Below are 18,233 nucleotides of genomic sequence, written 5' to 3'. Positions count from 1 at the left end.
AACTCGAGAAGACATGGAGGTGTGTGTGTAACAGGGGATACCACGAGTAAGGCCATTGGAAGAGCCATCAAAAACCGCATCTCGTCACTTAAGTATAAAGGGAACCACATGCTACAAGGTCTACTTAGAAGATGGTTTGAAGTTCATCCAAGCTAGGAAAATATTTTTTTTCATTCTTTTCAGTCACCAGTATATAAATAGCTTGTAAAGTTTACTTTTTGATCAATAAATTTGAAATTTCATCAAAAAAAAAAAACTTTTATAAATTTTTTTAATAAAAATAAAATTTGTAAATTTTATAAAAATAAAAATAAAACTAAAACTTTACAAAAATTGCACCTAATTTCAAAACACCACATGTTGTATAGATATGTATCATATAGAACAAGAGTTTATGAAAAAAAATCAAAATAAAAACTATGGAATACCATAGATTAATGAAGAAGACAAGGGAAAATCATTTTTTAAAAAATTTTGACAAGTAAAATCGAAAATAACACGTTTTAGGAAGTTAGAATATTTTTAGGAGATATTTAGAATATTTCTTTAACTGAAACTTTCATCAATTTTCGCAAAAATCAGGTAATCTTATCCGTAGAAGGCGCCTTCTAAAAATTTAGAAGATTGACAAAAATCCAGAACACGCTTTCTACTTTTAGTAGACGTAAGAGTACATTTTAGAAAACACATTCCGCAAAACTTAGAATACTTAATAAAAGTAGAAATGCTTCCGGACGAAAAGTAGATAGCTTAAGGATTAGTAGAATGCGCATTCCACTTATTTAGAAATTTAGTAAATAGTAGAATGTACGTTCTAAAAATAGTAGATGAACTTGTTTATTTTAGAAATCGTTTTCTACTATATCATTTTCCGTAGAAGGCACATTCTACCTTTAGTGAACGTATTTTCAAATTTTTATTTATCAACTTTTTGAAGAAAAAAAATGTCAGCTTGTGTATTTAGGTGTTTTATTAATTGTTTGTATTTTAAATATTTTTTTGATTCTCAAAACTATTTATTTCATTAGTTTTTAGAAATACAAAGGATAAAAAGGAGAAAAATTGGACAAAAAATAATTTATACCAAAAGAACAACACCCTTGTTTTTTTGTTCTGTATTAGCAATTTTTCCTTATTTTTATACATAAAAGAATCACATCTACTTGATCAAAGAAAAAAAAGAATCACATCTACAGTTTAAAAAACGCATGAAAAATGGTTTACAAATAATATTTTCTACAACTCAAACTTTAGAGTTTTTTAGGTAAGTTAAATCAATGATATAATAAATAGTATTTTGTACCACTCTTTTACCAAAAAAGTATATTCTACCACAAACCCAAAGAAAAGTTAATTAAGTTTTTTGGTTATACGTATTATATATTTACTACAACGAAATTTACTTTTTCATTTTAAAATGTAGCTATTATTTTAATTTCGTAGTATTTGAATTATGAAAATTTTATACAAAATTTAAAAATGTATTTAAATTTTGGTTTAGTTTATTTTTAAAAAGTAACTATTTTGTGGTAATATTTAGTACTATTTATAATTGTATAGTTAATAATATGTTATTATTAATAGTTTTATTTGATAATTTTTTAATTTTCAAAATTTATTAATTTTAGAAAAATATATACTTTATTAAATCTACATTCATCCTAAAATTTTAAAACACATGATTAATTTTATAATTATTTAACTATATTTTATACTATAAAATTTATATTAAGTTAGTTAAATTGGTTAGTTATAGTTATACATTGTAATTTTGTTTTAATTTAAAATTTAGCTATCATTTTTATGTTAAAATATTTGAGTTACATAAATTTTATGTATTTTTATCATATAAAATATACAAATATTTTAATTTTATTTTACGTTAATAATAGTATTCTTTTGTTTTTTGGTTTTTTTTGTTTGCTTATTTTTTATTAATTTTTTGTTTTCTGAAAACTATTTTACTAATTAATTTAAATAATTATTTTAGCTTGAAAATCAAAATCTAGTGTCACCATTCAATTTTTGAAAAATAAAATCTACAGCAAATTCAAAAGCTAAAATCTAAAAACCAAAAACTAAAATCTAAAATCCAAAAACTAAAATCTAAAATCCATTCAAACAATCATCACCCAAAAACTTTAACATATGTGTTTTCACTATTTTGTTGTGATCTTTAATAACTTTAAAGACCACACACAGAGTCTGGTATACTATCAGTTAACTGCCAAGTTGACAGTAGGCCTGAGACTTATTATTTGGGATCAGGATTTGATCCAAGATCTGTTCTGGATCTACTACAAAAATAGGATATTCGGATCCGAATCCGGATAATAAAATTAAAGATCCATAAAAATTGAACTCGGATCTGAATATCTTAATTTTTAGGTCCGGATATTCGGATATGGATCCGTATATAAATTATATTAAAACTTTTTAAATTTTACTAATAACTATATCTGATATGTTAATTTTTATTCCTAAAACTAGTTTTATAATACTATATTTAAAATTTTAAAATATTTTTAATTTTTGTATAAATATTTAATTTACATATTGTTTTAGAATTTTTATATTTTTAAAATTATTATTTTTACGCATCCAGATCTGGATATATGCAAGTAATATGATATATAGACGGATATCCAAAATCCGGATATTCGAAAGTTCCGAATCCAGATCCAGTTTCTAAATTCACAGATCCGACAAATCTGAATCTAGATCCCGGTATCTCAAATTTTCTGGATATCCGAAACCCTTCTGGCCCTAATTGACAGAGTGGAAGTGTCTGGTCTAGTTTGGATCTTATGTCACAATATGACCTTCAAGCTTCTGTCTCTGTATCACGTGTCTTCTCTCAGTTTTCTTCTTTCCACTATCCCCTCTCACTTTCTGATTTTCAGAAAACAAACATTCAAGCCTTAAAAAGCAAAAAAAAAATAGTGAGATATTAAAATTATTATCATCTTATTCTCTACCATTAGTTTACGTGATGGCAGTGGCCGGCGATAAGATTGGATTCTGTTCATTTCAGTAATTTACAGATTAGAAAAAGGAAAAGCAGCAACACCACTCAAAATTTTATCATCTGCCTGTTTTAGTCAACAATTAACACTTTCTTCACAGTTAATTAGTGGTCAAAATTAATTAAATTTCTTCAAAAACAAGGCTTACTTGACAATCTTCTCATCATTATTCCGACTTTCTCTCAAGATGATGTGATATACGGCTGCTTTTTTTTGCTGTGTCAAAATGATATGAGGATTTTAAAGAATTGTGTGTGATCAATGAACAATAACAACTATCAAATCTGTTTCTTCTTTTTTCATTTATTTTCTGCATATAGATATGCCAAATTTTATGATTTGAAACCGTACCTTATTCTGCTTCTTTGTCGATCTTCTTTTATTTAAACTCAAACGCATGCAAGTCTTTATCAAAGAAGATGGAGCTATATTCAGGCTGATCATCTGATGTTTTACTAAATCTGATGTTTTACTAAACTAACTAGTGCCCTCTATGTTTCTTTACATACGATAGTTTAATGATTTTGTTTGTTTCGTTTTATTTGGATTTTTCATAATTATATACATCAAACTATTTGCAAAAAAAAAAATATAATTATATACAAAAAATATATTCATTTACTATTTTGACCATTTGATACAAGATATTTTGTTTGTTAATTAGATGTTAACTAATAACTAGATAATAGTAGATTATATGAAAAATATTAATTAATGTTATAGAGAATTTGTTTAATCAATTTGGATGATGTTTTCAATTAATAATGCAATATTAATTAGTTTTAATACAATTCTATTATATAATATTATTGCTTAGTTTTTTTCTAAGAAAAGTAATGTGTGATATTTCAGGTTAGAAAACCAAATTAAATGATTTTATATATGTAAGAACCTATAACATTATATACTTTAATACAATATGAGTATGTATTAGAATATATAATGATGTAAGTTTTAACATATATAACAATATTTAATCTATATAAACACATTAATACTAGGTGACTCAACCGCATATACATGCGGGAATGAATATTTACGTAAAACCTAAATTGTAATAGTTATTAATATTTATTTTTGTTAAGTTTAGTGTTATATTTAATATCTTAGTTAAACATATTATTTATGAGTTATTGAATTTTGATGTTTTAATATAATTTATTTTGCAGTGAATTTTGCGATGATATTTGTTTCTAAAGTTCTAGTTTAATTTAAATTTTATGTAATTAGTTTTTATTTTTTTATGGTTATTTCAGTCATAATTTTGTATTTTTTATTATCACAAATCACTTAGACAATTTATAAACAAATAAAAATGAAAAATATTGTTTAAAATTTAATTATTTAAAATATAACTTTACAATTTAAAAGTTACACATAAATATAAATTCAATTACAGCTACCTAATGTTTTAGAAAACTTTCTTGTAAATAAAAATTTTGGTTTTATTTTGTGAAGAAAAAAATAAATATAAATTGTATGTACCGCATTCTAAACTGAAATATTGATACATGTAGAGTAACAAACATTAAAAATACTAAAGCTTTAGCCGGCTCTTTACATATTATAATTTTTTCCTCGATAACATGTTTAGTTAACTAATTTATTTGAAGTCTTATTTCATTATATAGTTTATTTTATGATATTCACTTTGATATTTCATTTATTTAAAGATGAATGAATTTATATACAAAAATGATGAGGGTTTGTTTTTAAAAAGAAAAATATAATTTCATGAATAAAGTAGAATTTTAGATATTAAACTATTTAAATTGATGGTTCAAACTTCAAAGAATTAATTTTTTATTTATTTGAGAATTTTTAGTTACAGAATCAATTATTGATTATAAATTAAAAAGTGATAAAAATAAAGTTAAATAGAAATTATGATGTTTAAGTAATGTGAAAAAATTATAAATATGATTTTTTAAAATTATATCCTACCGAAAATGTTTCTAATAAACATGACCAAATTTCTAAATAAGAAAAAAAAAATTAATATCTTAAAAAGATATTTATGACTAATTTGAAATATTTATTTTACTAATGAGATATTATAAATTATCATGTCATAAGAAAACTGATTTAAACAACTTGAATAATTGTCATTGGCAGCTAGGATGAAGAATATCAAAACTGATCATAACTTACCTGGAGTTTTTATCTGAATAATTACCTGAAGTTACCATAACTTACCTGGAGTTTTTACCTGAATAATTATCAGCCAATTTATGAAGGTTTTAGAGAAGGTCTTTCGAAATTGTCATTGGCAGCTAGGATGATGAATATCAAAACTGATCATAACTTACCTGGAATTTTATGGATGCATGATTCAGTTGTTTAAAGAGTATTTGCATAAAGATAATTTGTCTGCTGAATCTTATTATGAGATTCAGAAACTGGTTACCATTCTTGGCTTACCTTTGGAGAAGATAGATGTTTGTATAGACAACTGTATGATCTACTGGAGGAAATATCAACTGGATGAGATGACATGCAAAACATACTCGTGAAGAAGGCGAGATCAATCATCCCTCATATGCAAAAGCGTGGAAATACTTGAATTCGGTGCACCCTGATTTTGTAAGCAACATTCACAATATTTATTTTGAGCTGTGCACAGATGTTTTTAATCCTTTTGGAATATCTAGAAGACAATACTAGCTTTGGCCAGTCATCCGGACGCCATATAACCTTACACCTCCGGGCGGACAACGTCAACAACAAGACCCACATTAGGGCCATGGCGTCGATGTTCGATGTGATTGTGGAGTCAAACCCGGTGCTTGGGAAGATGTAGCGGGAGGTACGTCAGACCATAAACCACGACCCCACTCCGGAAGAGCAGCTAGAGCGACAGGCCGAGTATTTTAATATAAATTTTTATTAATATTATAAATTTTCTTTTTTCTTATCAATATTTTAATATAAATTTGATTTATCTGAACATTAAAATTAAGATAAAAATAATTTTGTCTATTTTGAATTATATTTAAGAATGTGCATGTATATATTTAAAATTATAATCTTACGTAGATATTTCTATCTATTTATTTTTAATTAAATATATTAAATAAATATGTAAAATTGCATAATTGTCAAAATTTAAAATTAAACAATATTTATAAAATCTGTAGATATATATAAGAAACTAATGATTTTACGATTTAATTTGATTTTATGATTTAATTTTTATAAATTTCTAAAAATATGTATATATTTTTGAAATATTTTTAATTTAAATGATATTTCAAAATTTGAAATGCCATAATTGAATATATTTATTTTAATAATGATTTATGAGTTATTACCATATTTTTAAAAGTCCAAAAATATAAACCGACAATAAATGTAATATATGAGTTATTACCATATTTTAAAAAGTTTAACAAAAATATAAATTAACATTAAATATAATTGTCTATGTCATATTAATCTATAAGACATGTAATCAATTTTAATAGCCATGTTTTTTTTGTCATCGACTTTTACAATTATTAATCTAGGTGTTTTCCTGCACCATGTGATGATTAATTTTTTAAAAGTTAAATTTTATATTTTAAAATGTAATTTATTAATATTATATATTTTATTTTTTACCAATAATTACTATAAATATCATTAATTAAGCATAAAATAAAGAGAAAATATTTTATAAAATTATATTTAAGAATATATATGATATATATATATATATATATATATATATATATATAAAGTTAAAATCTTAGATTAAAAAAAATATTTATTTCATTTGGTTAAATGTATTAAATCAACTTGTACAAAATTACTAAAAAATCATATAAAATTGTATAGTTATCAAAAATTAAAACTAATTAATATTTATATAATTTGTAGATATCTAAAAGAAACTAATGATATTACGATTTTTAAAAAAAAATTCAGAAAATTTTAGATAATAAAATCCCCTATTCTATATTTGAGAAGTGATTTGCCACATGTCTTCTCTACAATCGTTTTCACAAAAAAAATTATGACGTGATTATTAAGATTGATGACATGTCATATGGTTAAATATGACATGGACAATTACATTTAATGCTGATATATTTTTTTGGAAATATTTTAGAATATGGCAATAACTCATATATTATATTTAATATTGATTTATATTTTTGGTAAACTTTGTGAAATATGGTAATAAGTCATAAATCATCACTAAAATTAATATATTCAAATATGATATTTTGAATTTCGAAATATATATAATTTATTTTATAATTATAAAAATTTATTATCTAAAATTTTCTAAATTTTCGGAATTTAAAAAAAAATCGTAATATCATTAGTTTCTTTTAGGTATCTACAAATTATGTAAATATTATTTAGTTTTAATTTTTGATAACTATACAATTTGATATGATTTTTACAAGTTGATTTAATACATTTAACCAAATGAAATAAATATTTTTTTAATCTACGATTTTAACTTTATATATATCATTCTTAAATATAATTTAAAATAAAAAACAAAATTCTCTTAATTTTATGCTTAATTAATGATATTTATATTAGTTATTGGTCAAAAATTAAAATATATAATATTAATAAATTACATTTTAAAATATAAAATTTAACTTTTAAAAAATTCATCGCTACACATGGTGCAGGAAACACCTAGATTAATAATTGTGACATGACTACTAAAATTGATGACATGTCTTATAGATTAATATGACATGGACAATTATATTTAATGTTAATCTATATTTCTGGTAAACTTTCGAATTTCGATTATATTCAATTATGGCATTGCAAATTTAGAAATATCATTTAAATTAAACATATTTCAAAAATATATACATATTTTTAGAAAATTATAAAAATTAAATCATAAAATCAAATTAAATCGTAAAATTATTAGTTTCTTATATATATCTACATATTTTATAAATATTGTTTAATTTTAATTTTTGACAATTATGCAATTTTACATATTTATTTAATATATTTAATTAAAATAAATAGATAGAAAAATCTACCTCAGATTATAATTTAAAATATATACATGCACATTCTTAAATATAATTCAAAATAAACAAAATTATTTTTATCTTAATTTTAATATTCAGTTAAATCAAATTTATATTAAAATATTGATAAGAAAAGAAAATTTATAATATTAATAAAAGTTAAATATAATTTATGTTTATCTATTAAAAATATTTTAAAATTCTTTTATTGCACATGGTGCAGGAAAACACCTAGTTTTTATAATTATAAAAGTAAAATTATATAATATTTCGAAATTCAAAATGTTATATTTGAATATATTTATTTTAGTGATGATTTATGAGTTATTACCATATTTTACAAAGTTTACCAAAAATATAAATCAGTATTGAATGTAATATATGAGTTATTCCATATTTTTAAAAGTTTACCAAAAATATATATCAGCATTAAATATAATTGTCCATATCATATTAATCTATAAGACATGTCATCAATTTTAGTAGACATGTCATATTATTTTTGTGAGAATGATTGTAGAGAAGACACGTGGCAAAATCACTTCTCAAATATAGTCAGGGGATAGATTAAAAAGATTGTCTATTCTAGGCCTTATTCGAATGTACATACACGCAATGTAAGCTACTACTATAATCTACCCTCTTAGATTCTGACTTGACCTTTTTCTAGAAAGTTAAGCAAATATTCAGTAGCCGTGAATCTAGCTCAAGAAAATCAAATAGTTTGTTTTATTGTTTTCTGATTTGTATCTCAGTTTTAAAATATAAAAATAGAGCCGCGCAAAAGATTATCTGCTAATATCATCGGTCATTTTGATTTGCGTCAACAATTATACAATTGCTATTAACCAGAACTTTGGTGCCTCCTTGTACCATTTAATTCAAAAGATACTTATATTGACGAACTAGGTGGACAGCTTTACACGTATATGTAACACTAATATAATTATAAACTATACTGATATTTATTACTTATACGTTTATATTTATGATTATTTATGGAATACTTCTTGCTATATATAGATATCCAGTATAATATGTATACGGTATACCTAAAATTGAGAAACTAAATTCAACACTATAAATCATGAATATGCATAGCAGTTTCAGTGTTAATGTAGCCTTATTAATTAAAAGTTTTGTTGTATATGAAATGCATATTGTTTACTTTCTATCGTTTCGATTTGTCTCTTGTCTGTTCTTATATTTTATTTTAAAAGCTATTTGTTATATTTTCATACAATTGTTTTTTGTTTTTGTTGTATAATATGTAAGAATTTTATTAATTCGTATAAATATTTTTACAAATGATATTAAATTTAGTTTTATATATTAATAGACATTAACAAAAACTACAAATAATAAATATTTATATGATTAATAAACTATATTAATAGCCACACATACGACAAATAATTACGAAATGAGAACCATCTTTTTGACATCAGAAATTTCCATTTTGGCTAGTTTTGTAATATTTATAAACTGTTTGTGTATTAGAGGTAAAGGTTAACTATCCGACAATTAATCGATTTATGCCATGTTTTCGGTGGATCAATTAATATATAACGTAAACAAAAGATGTGCAAAAAGTGTAGCAATGTCACAATCTCGGCCACCGTTTTTTAAATTTGTAGACTGTTAAGAACACAATTATGATATATGTTCTAATCACTATAAAGCATGATTTGATCAAATTAATACTACGGTAATTAAGTGACGAGATGTTTCTTAGTCGTATTATATGTACACTTAATTTTGTCTCGGATTAGTAATTGTGCCTTCCACTTTCGAATATCTTTTTTTAATTTATGAACTCCTTAATAATTACCTATCATTGTTAAACTTACCTTTGTGATTATTAAAATATGCACTAGCTAAATACAATTGCTGACAAATTAGCACGTAGTGCTCGAAAATTTTCTATATCTTATGTTAATTTTGTATTCTCACTATGACTTTCTGTATCGAGTTTAGTTTATGTTAGTACAGTTATTATTGACAACAAAAAAAATTGCTAAGCCTATTTATGGGATGTTTGTTTATGTAGCTTTAGGAAATTATAACCAAAACTTATTTATTTTTGCACCAATCATTATTTACACTCAATATTTTTAAAATAGGTCTATGGTTATGTATTTATATTTTTTTTTTAGGAAGTTTTGCAAATATGACTTAAGAACTGAAGTCAAATGCAAGCATAACTCTTTTTTGTCAATAATATTTTGTCATAATTTCTCCATATAATTCTTAAATTTCAATAATATTTACAAAAACCTATAATATTCTTTTTATTTTATTATCAAAAACCGTAAACTCCTTAAGTATTTATTATTATTTACAACAATTTAACTATTATCAAATTTTCTAACCACCATAAACAACTATTTTAGAGCTCTTAAAGCTTAAGCATTTAGTTTTAATCTTCTTTCTTCTTATTCCATACCAACAAAACTTCATTTTCTCTCCACTTTCATCTAAATATTTATTTTTATTAATTTCAATTTCAAAAGCCAAACTCTCATATTTTGGTAATTCTTCACTAAGAATCGTCAAAATAACTTCCTTTTTGCTAATATATGGAATCTGGACGGTGGAAAAATGTTTGTAAACAAGTTTAAACCGAAAAGGTAACATTTACATGGTTCTCGTTACTGTTCATATATGTATCGCAATAGTAGAATGTCTACTTGTCAACGCACATGTTAGTTTTTTTGCAATTGACCAAACTTATATTTTGCAACGCATACTTTAATAGAAGTTTACGTGTTTACCTTTGAAAAAATATCGTAGACTTACGAAGAACTCTATATATAGGAGGTTAGTTTTGCATTTGACCGAGCTTTTGACTTTTTATAGTAGATTTCATCGGAAGTCTACATCAGACAGACTACGCTAGAAGTCTGTAAGAGGTTAATTTTGTATTTCTACAAAGATACATGATATCTTGTGTATTTGCATGATTTTAGCAATCATTTTAATTGTCATTTTGACCATTTAAATGCATTTAGAGTATATTTAGGTGTATTGTATATACATTGGTCACTATTAGGTAATGGAGATGTTATTTGGTGAGTTTGGAACCTTTGGAGATGGTTTAGAGGCAAGAATGGTGGTTTTGGTTCATAAGACGAGTTCCCAACTGTCACAGCGGTCAAGTGAAGAGGCTAAACCAAGCCGCTGGAGAAAACCACTACTACCTGCCCGATATCTGGAAGATGCAGAGGCTAAATGACAAGAAACATGTCGCTGGAGTAGTGCAGCGGCCAAATGACGCGCCAAAAACCATCTACGACACTTGGAAAAATCTTCACATATCAATTTTTACCCAAATTATCTTGGGTCAACCCAGGCTTGTTGGATCGACGCAGCTCGTTTTTAGACCAATATAAATACTTTTTAGACCGAATTTTAGGTCTTATCTAGTTTTCTCTCTAAACACAAAGCATATTTTGGTGAAGATTCAATCTTTAGCTTCTTTTTATCTTTATCTCTTGTGTTTATTGGTTTATCTTGATCACGAAGCATATGATTAATCTTCAGTCATCCATGGGTTTTGGGTTATCCATGTCTATTAGTAAGTATACCTTTTGGATTCATGGGTTATGGTGATTAACTTAAGATCTATGGTGTTTAGTGTTAGATCTCTTTGTTTCCTTACTTATCTTTTGTCCTTAATGCTAGATTAGTGTTAGCCTCTCTAACCTAGATCCTTAGACATTTCATGTCCATAAGGTGTTTGATGGAATGTCTGATCCAAATGAATCTTGCTTTAAGCTTACCTCACCAAAGACATTTGATGTTAAGGGAGCTTAGATAGTTAGTAAACTTGTTCTTAATGATTGCTTAAGTTTATTAGAGCAAAGAAATTTGATGTTTAGTTAATGGTAAAAAATTAGCATTTATCTTGACAAAGAAGTTGTTTAAATTAGTGTTCTAGACTTAAGGAAATCTTTTGATTGAAAGCTTGTCATCCTAGTTTGAAATTTAATCACCTGAAATCAAATCCCTAAGCTCATGAGTCCTATTTTATCTATTTGAGTGAAAGTTTAAGTTTGCATTAGTCTTATTAGCATTTGTCACTTGTTTACATCATTCTCTCGGTTGCATTTAGATTAGGCATTCTCTTATATTCTTTATGCTTCTCAATCACTTAGGATTGGATTGACATCCTTTCTATACTACTTTGATTAGGGTTTTATTAAATTCCTTATCAATACATTAGTTTTATGGCTGACTAAAATGTTAAAAGTGACCAGAAATAATTTAAAGTGTAACCTTCATACGATGTCTACGAATCTTAGGAAAAAAACATAGATTGCATATGAAATTTACTATTTTATTTTGGCCAAACACAAAACTAACCTGTCAGTTTTGAGAGTAGACTTCAGATGAAGTCTATACTTTGGTAGAATTTTATTTTAATCTACACATAGAAAGTCGGACTTCATAAATTGCAAAATTGACCTCTTTTAAAAGAAATTAGAAGTTTATACTGCATATGTAGTCTGCTCTTGAAAGTCAAATAGTGAATAAATTATTTTTAATAGCAAAATTAATATTTTTAAAAGTATAGACTGCATACGAAGTCTACTTGTTTTAAATTGCAACCTTTTTCAAATACAGAAAAATAATTTGCAAAATTTTTAATTGTAAAGAATAACCCAAAGAGTAGACGTCTATGACAGTCTACATATGTAGATTGAAAATAGGTCTATTGTGGTAGCATGGTGCAGACTTCATATGGGATCCACGTAAAAAGTTATGTTAAAAGTGAAGTTGCGTATTATTTATTCATCTAGTTTTTCATGATTTTATTGTTTCACAGTGTGTGTTAGTGAATCTTAAAGGTTTCGAATGAATTTAAAGGTTAATATGTTACAGTTATGAAACTATCAAATTTCTTGTTTGACTATGTTGTTAACTAATAAGTGCATATTTCATTAAAAGTTTACTTTGTAATTTCATCAAACATGACTTATTTGTTTGTTAATTTTGTATACCGTGTTTTTTTGTAGGAAATGGTTCAGTTATCTGTTGTATACCGAGAATGGGTGATGAAAGACTCTCTGTGGAAGTTTGTGGTCGATAATGTACTTTATGCATAATGGTTGTACACATGGTGAACTTCTTAAAATGGTACAAAAGATTATGATCTGGACAAAAAATCGAGATGGTGGAGTTAACTTATTCCTTAGAAGACATAATGTTACAGGAAATGGCTCCGGATACTCCTCATATGCATGTCATGAATGATAGACAAAGTGCGGAACATGATAGAGTTATCTAAGAAGCATACTATATGCCTTTGTGTATCAATAAAGTGCCATAAATAAATTGGAATTGACGACAATGTGGATGTGTCTGATGGTGATGATAGTATTTTTGCTGACAATGATTCTGATGAGGGCTGGATGAGATAACGTTGCTGAAGATGGTCAAGCATCTGGTGATTCAATTTTTTGTGTGTTGATTAGAGTATGTTATAAATTTGATAGCTAAGAAAAAAAAATCATACATACAAGTGAATTACAACTAAAATAGTAATTTATAAACTAATATTTTATGATGATAATTTATTACAAAGAAAATTTTATAAGATTATTCAAGACTTTGTTTGATTATTCATAATTTTAGACTCTTGGTGGTTCAAATGAAGTATGCTAATAAGATCTGCAAATAGATAAAATAATTGTGGGTGATTGGTTGGGATTTAACTTGGTACTTTAGTTTTATTTATTTTTAAAGCAATATATCTAACCAATCATGATAGCTTTAGTTTTAAAATTTAAAGTTACAGCAAAATTTTACCAATCAAGATGTAGATTTCTTTTTCAAAGTTACAGCAAATTTTTTTTTTCTCTTTTCTATTTATTTTAGTTCATAGTGCTATATATCTATTATTTAGGTTGTAGAAGTTTTAAAAGAAAAATATTTTGTACTTATTAAATAAACTTAAAACACACAAAATTATCACTTAAGAAAAAAAGAAAAAATCAAACATCAAAGAAAAAACCCTAACGTAGAACTTATATAAGGATTAATAATTGATTTTCTAATCTATCATCATAAAATACAAAAAACCGAGGGGTCGTTCCATACTTTTCAAACACAAGCAGTAAGTCTTCTATTTTAATCTTCTTTTTTTTTGTTTTTTCCCATAATCTTACATATAATTTCTTTTGACTATTTGTAAAACTCATTTTCTTCGTTAAGGTTTTCGTGACGAGATTGCAATGAATTTATGGAACTTCCGTAGGTAAAATTTATTATTATTTAGATAGTGGTTTTACTATTATTATATGGTTTTTATTATAAAATATTAAGTTTATGGGGGTTTTAATTACATAAAAGTTTTTTATATATTACATTAAAATACTATAACTAAAAATTTACAGGTACAATTTTTTAATATATTGTCAATCATATTTTATTTTGATAAAAATTACAGCAAATAACTTACAACTAAATTCACCATAACTACAACAAAAATCTCTGCTAAAAATCTACGGCAACAAATTTACGGCTACAACCAAAACACCTACAACCCAAATGTTAAAGCTAAATTTTTACAGTAACAGCCCAACCAATCACCCACAATGTTAATAAATGATTTAAACTATAAAAAAAATATGAGATCAAAAGTCTAAAATCACATTTTAGTAGACTTCACACATAAAATTTGTTTTAGTACACTTCATTCGAAGTCTACTAGCCTCAACATTTAAAACATACATTTCAAATTTATTTATTTAAATCTTACATTTTTGGCACGGAGAGATGAAACCCATGGAAAAGAGTATCTGAAAAATAATATAAAATTATATAAAAGATATAAGATAAAAAAATTAAAATCGTAATTTGAAGTCTACTAACCTTAATTTTAAGTTGACTTCATCAAAAGCTTATATAAGTTTCATATTAAAAGTATCCATTTAGAAAACTTGAAGAAATAGATGGTATCAGGCTTCATTACGGTGAGGTTCAACCCTTCTTCTTGTTACCAAGTGATTTTTGGTGGGTTCTTTCACCGGAAGCATGCCTGGAGTCTTGATAAGCGGGCGTAGATGGTATCAGGCTTCATTACAGTGCGTGTGGTTGTTGATGGTGGCTGTGACAGCAGTCGTCTATGGCTTCTAGATAGTCACATGCGACTCTGCTTGTCTTTTGATATTTTCCTCACGGTATCCTGTCTGGTCCTCTGTGTTAGAAATGGCTACTTTCTCACCAGAGCAGTCTCATTGCGTTTCATTGTCTAACCGCTCCGTTCACTCAGAAGCTTGGTTTCAGCGGTTTGGTAAATGGTTTATTGGTTCTTAATAGTTGAAGCTGTAGAGGTGGTTCTCGGGAGTCATTGATCGCCTCGAGTCAACGTCTAAGCTCGCTTCCCAGTGTCGTTTTGGTCTGTTTGTCCTTTGCGACAGTGTGGCTTGAATTTACTTGCAGGTTGTTGAGACTTCTGGATAGGGTTTGGCGTAGATATCAACCCGTTTTCTTGCTCGCTCGTGGCGGCAATGGAGGTGGATGTCTCTTTGTAAGAGTATCTCTAATCTTTACGCTTCTAGCAATTGATCGCGAGTGACGGTTACAAGGTTAGAAAATTTTATCGGAAACTAGCTACTTGGGAGACGACAAAGGAGTTCTTGACATCCGAGGCAACGAGGTGAACCTCACAGTCATGTGGTTATCGTCAATGGTTGAGAACAGCAACCAATTCTCTAGGATTTCAAAATCAGCCTAGCGGAATTTGTTGGGTCTAGTGGGTGGACAAAGTTAGGTTGTAATACATTGATTAAGGAGCTTTTGTTCAGATCGACTTTGTAACCGGATCTGAATTTCCCATTTAAAGGGCAACATAAATTCTATTTATAAAAAAAGACTGATGGAAATATAAACAATGAATCAGTTTGTCACAATAGTTTGAGCGACTCAATATTCATTGATTCAACCATGTTTCAAATCTCTTTTTAACAGTTTTGACAAAAAAAATGTTTTAATAACTATTTATTTAAACCGTAATAGACAGCTCATCAACATGTCAGCTTCCCTTAATGACATGTCATCATCCATAAGCATTTGAAAAGAGGAAGATATCAATGCATGATTTAGCATAGTTTTATTAGTTCTTGTATGAAATTTAAAATAAATTTATGTTGATGTATATTTCATATCATCAGCGTATGTATTATTGATCAGGACCACAACCCGTTGTTGATGTATGAATTGATCAATTTTCTGTGAATCGATTAGATTAAAAACTAATAGGATGCGACCGATTTAAAACACAGAATATTAGCTTAGATGATTGATTAATTATCTATGTTAATTAATATTTGGCATTATATATTTTGTAATTATATAAAAGTTTTGTATAGAGAAATCATATGTGATTTATGAATACAGCCGTTTGATAGAAAAGAATATAGAGAAATCATATTCAAGTATTCATATTTTGTTAGACCATTTAGAGTTAAACAATAGCTTTTTATAAGTAGATAAATCAAACTGTAATAGAGTAGATGGGTGTGGTCGAACCCAAATATCTACTAGATCATCTGATTGATCACTAAGAGCATCTCTAAAAGGATTTTCTATTTTGGAATAAAATTGAATATGGAGTAAAATTGCTCCAACTCTACTCAATTTTTCACTCCATAATAGAGTCATGAACAAACAAAAAATAAATTACTCCATTTATGGAGTAAACTTCAAAATGGAGTGAGATATAAAGTTGAGTTGGAGAATTTGTTACTCCATATTCACTTTTACTCCATTTTAGAGTAAAAAATGGAGTTGGGTTGGAGATACCCTAAAACTCTATATTTGAAGTTTTAAGGTGTTCTTCTCTAAAAGTAAAACTTTAAACTTAATTTTAAAATTATTTTTAATTTACTCTATAGTCCTAGTATTTGTGATAATTAATGTAGATCCATAAAACTTTTTATAAATAGAACATATACAAAATATATTACAACAATATTAATTAATAAAATTTTACACTTCAATATAAATTATAAATAAAAATACATAATTAAATATTAAAATACAAAAAATACTACATTATTCCCTAAAACATTTTCGTAATGCTCCACCTTCGGTTATACAAAATTTGTATAGACAATATTTTAAAGATTTTGGAGGTTCCAGAACAAATTTACTAGACCATTAGTGTTGTTGTAATATTTAAATGTGTGTCAATTTTTTTAATCTTCGTGTACCTTTTAAAAAATATTTTTATTAAGTTTCTTTTGTAATATTCTTATTTTCTAAGTCTAGTTTTAAAATAATATAAATTGAATTAAATTTGATTTTATGTATAAAACTTCAATTTATAAAATAAATCTGAAATAATTATGAGATATTAAAATTTTAAAAATTAAAACGTTAAAAAAATATTTAAGAATCATAAATATGATGTGTAGTTAATCGTAAAGACCAAAATGCAAATAAAAATATGAAACTTCAAATTTGAAATTTTGAGTAGTGAAACTTCAAATATAGAGTGTCATTATTCAAAACTTAAAATTTGAAGTTTCATTATTTTCATTGCATTTTGGTTCTTATATTTACATATTGTATTTATGATTCTTAAAAAAATTCCTTTAATATTTTTAATCTATTAAAATTTTATAACTCATAAATATTTAAAATTTGCTTTTTATAATTTTAATTTTTATAAATAAGAAATTAAATAAAATATTTAAAATATTTTTTTTTCAAAACTAGATTTAGATAACAACAATATTAGAAAAGAAACTTAACAAATGCACTAATTGATCATATATAAAAGTATTAAGAAAATAGATTTATAGAATAATGTAGTAATTTACTTGTTATTTAATATTTAATTATGTATTTCTATGTAAAATTATATATAAACTGTATCATTTTGTTAATTAATATTTTTTATATGTGCTATTTATTTATAAAGTTTTATGAATTTAAATTAAGTATCATAAATATAAGGACTATAATATAAAATATAAATTCTTTTGAAGTTAAGTTAAAAGTTTTGCTTTTGGAGAAAACTAACTTAAAACTTCAAATATGAAGTTTTGCAAACTTCAAAATATAGTGTCATTTTGGAGATACTTTAAGGTTAATTTAAGTGGAATTCTAAAATGCTTAATTCAGTGTTATCATTCCATTAAATTTAGTTTTTTTTTGTGAAAGTGCTATATTCGATTTCTATAAAAATTGGCAAATTGGGCAA

The sequence above is a fragment of the Raphanus sativus genome, chromosome 5, assembly GCF_000801105.2.
Source record: "Raphanus sativus cultivar WK10039 chromosome 5, ASM80110v3, whole genome shotgun sequence".
Taxonomy (NCBI): domain Eukaryota; kingdom Viridiplantae; phylum Streptophyta; class Magnoliopsida; order Brassicales; family Brassicaceae; genus Raphanus; species Raphanus sativus.
Note: the sequence above shows the minus strand (reverse complement) of the source record.